The 3,479-nt window shown below is 41.9% G+C and overlaps 1 pseudogene; it reads right to left on the reverse strand.

Annotated features, from left to right (window-relative positions):
* Positions 1–1,483: 1,483 nt before the first annotated feature.
* Positions 1,484–1,601, reverse strand: LOC126238322 (5S ribosomal RNA; annotated as a pseudogene).
* Positions 1,602–3,479: the final 1,878 nt, after the last annotated feature.

The following is a 3,479-nucleotide window of genomic DNA, read 5'->3' on the forward strand; positions in this document are numbered from 1 at the left end:
TTGACTTTGCGGACGGAGCCACAACCTCACCTTCGTTTGCACCGCGCTTCAACACTATCAGACTGAAGTCGTCGAAAGCGTTCCTAAGTTCTGGAAACAGATGAAAATCGGATGAAGCCAAGTTGGGACTGCAAGGACGATGATGGATGACAATGAACCCAAGACATCGGATTGCTGCAGATCTTGCCATTATCACGCTGAAGCAGAGGGTGTTCCATGTGTGGACCAACTCTTCGATTCCGCAACTCGCTTGCTGCATGATGTTTCTCACTCATATGCGTACTTATTTTACACACATTGTTGTTACACACTGCAGTTTGGAGCATTCTAGCGGCAGACGGCTGCAAATATGTACACATGTAGAATAAAGATGTAGAAGATTTGTTTTATATAAGAAGCTTTAAGGGTTTTCACGTAAAAAAAATCGGTGGCATTACTTTTCAGTACACTGTAATTTGTAAGTTATTGATGCATCTTATCGATGTATTAATTAATTTAATCTTTTAGATGAAAGTAGTCACCTGACTCAACGTATTTTGATTTCGTGTCCCGAGTAAGATACCACAGTTGTTTCAAAACGCCTTTTAAACAAAGGGTCGAAAAGTGAGTTGAGCAGGATTAGCACATGGATGCTATATTCTACAACATGTGTTACGTTACTCTGAAGGGGAGGTAGTTCTGACATTCAGTAAATGTTAGTAGTGTTCCGTATAATTTTTGAAACGACTGCAAAAACCGACAACTTGAATACAGAATGGTAGCTGAAAGAGTAAAGAAGTAAAATGACAGGCATTAAAAGAGATGGGTAACCGAAAGTGTTCGTTACGTTACATCAGAACCAGTTTATATTACATCAAACTTTGGGTTATGATTAACAAAAAGTGTTCTGGCTGATGCACTCAGTTACATGTGGGTCGTGTGTTTCAGTTCTCCATTAATTTTGTCAATATAAGATCGATGGCAACAGAAATATATCACAACAGGCAGATTACTTGTACGTTTTGTAGTGCCTCACTGCTACTATAGACCAGTATCTCTCTCCAACTTTGCAAGCAAGAGCTCTCCGTCAGACCTCACTGGACATACGCCCCCTGGAGAATGGCTTAGCTGCAGCACAGAAATGGTTCTCATAGTCAGAATTAATCTTTCATTCAGCAGCGAGTTCTGCAATTTGTTGGAACTTCCTGACAACTTAACTGTACCTGTCGGATCTAACTTTGAAAAGTAAAAGGCCAGTTTGAAACAGAGAGGCAGTTCGCGCGTCGTATCTAAACTAAACTAAACTCCTCCCGCACAGGCCACGAAGGCCCAAAGGTACCGACTGGCCGCCGTGTCATCCTCAACCCACAGGCGTCACTGGATGCGGATATGGAGGGCATGTGGTTCGCTCTCCCGGCCGTGTGTCAGTTTACGAGACCGGAGCCGCTATTTCTCAATTAAGTAGCTTCTCAGTTTGCCTCACAAGAGATGAGTGCACCCCGCTTGCCAACAGCGCTCGGCAGACCATATGGTCACCCATCCAAGTGCTAGCCCAGCCCGACAGCGCTTAACTCCGGTGATCTGACGGGAACCGGTGTTACCACTGCGGTAAGGCTGTTGGCTCGTGTAGTATATAAATGGCATCGTTTTGTAAGTGCAGAGCCCTTGATATGGTCTAGTTCGTTAAAGGTGTGAAGTATGGTAATCAACGGCGAACTGTATTGTGTAAAACGCTCATTAAACCAGTAACGTGTTCGAAACAACAGACCACTCTTCCGGTAACAAGAATGCACTAGTTATAGTTCCACCATTTTGATAATGTGGTACCTTTCCCTTTACTGCACGGTGCTATCTATGAATCATTTTTCATGTTTCGTCACGTCTTTGTAGTTGTTCTCGCCAGTATACCTGTATCACAACACTTGATTAATATAACGTCGCTCAAGCGACGCACGTAAACTCGTACGGCGTGTGGCTTTTATATTAGGTCACCGCTATTAACAGAGATATGTTTATAAAACTTCTCGCGCTCTTATCAGTGAATGAGGCATACGATTTTATGATAGTTATACATTTCTTATTCACATTGCACTTACAAATAATATTTTAAAAATAAAGAAATTCGACGAAATAAGCTTAACAAGGAGAACATATCGTTGGCTTTTTAATTTACCGCATCCTTGCTATAAATAATTAAAAATGCTAGCTTCTAGGAATAAATATTCTTCTTTATAGATTGTTTGGAGCAGTTTTCTTATTATTACAGGTGTCAAGCGTTCCTCCATGGTTCTTTCACTTGTTCCAGTTTATTCTGAGTGAATATTCAACTATTGTCTCTCCGATTAACTCTCTCCTTCCTCGCTTGACGAAAATGGCCTTTCCGCCATTCCTCTATTCAGAATTTTCCAGAAATTCTCACCGAAACTGAATTATAAATATATGGGAGTATCACAGTAATTCTGGAAAGGTTATGGAGTGCCCGCAAGCGTTTTATATATTAGCTTGTGTTTCACATCTTTAGCGCGGTAGAATTTCTTACCAAGAAACGTTAGTTTGTTCTCCTCGCACCAAGCCAGAAACACTTACCCCATACCGTTACACAGCCTCTGTCAACCTTCACTGTTTTATCGGTATTTTTTTATAGCGCACTATTACTTTTGAGTCATCTAATGTTTTGATACAAGGTGCTTTCAAGAAGTAATGCAATACAGGGTGAGTCACCTAACGTTACCGCTGGATATATTTCGTAAACCACATCAAATACTGACGAATCGATTCCACAGACCGAACGTGAGGAGAGGGGCTAGTGTAATTGGTTAATACAAACCATAAAAAAATGCACGGAAGTATGATTTTTAACACAAACCTACGTTTTTTTAAATAGAACCCCGTTAGTTTTGTTAGCACATCTGAACATATAAACAAATACGTAATCACTGCCGTTTGTTGCATTGTAAAATGTTAATTACATCCGGAGATATTGTAACCTTAAGTTGACACTTGAGTACCACTCCTCCGCTGTTCGATCGTGTGTATCGGACAGCACCGAATTACGTAGGGATCCAAAGGGAACGGTGATGGACCTTAGGTACGGAAGAGACTGGAACAGTACATTACGTCCACATGCTAACACCTTTTTATTGGTCTTTTTCACTGACGCACATGTACATTACCATGAGGGGTGAGGTACACGTACACACGTGGTTTCCGTTTTCAATTACGGAGTGGAATAGAGTGTGTTGCCACAATACGTTGTTTCATATCCTCTGGGGTTGTAGGCACATCACGGTACACATTCTCCTTTAACGTACCCCACAGAAAGAAGTCCAGAGGTGTAAGATCAGGAGAACGGGCTGGCCAATTTATGCGTCCTCCACGTCCTATGAAACGCCCGTCGAACATCCTGTCAAGGGTCAGCCTAGTGTTAATTGCGGAATGTGCAGGTGCACCATCATGCTGATACCACATACGTCGACGCGTTTCCAGTGGGACATTTTCGA

The sequence above is a fragment of the Schistocerca nitens genome, chromosome 2, assembly GCF_023898315.1.
Source record: "Schistocerca nitens isolate TAMUIC-IGC-003100 chromosome 2, iqSchNite1.1, whole genome shotgun sequence".
NCBI lineage: Eukaryota > Metazoa > Arthropoda > Insecta > Orthoptera > Acrididae > Schistocerca > Schistocerca nitens.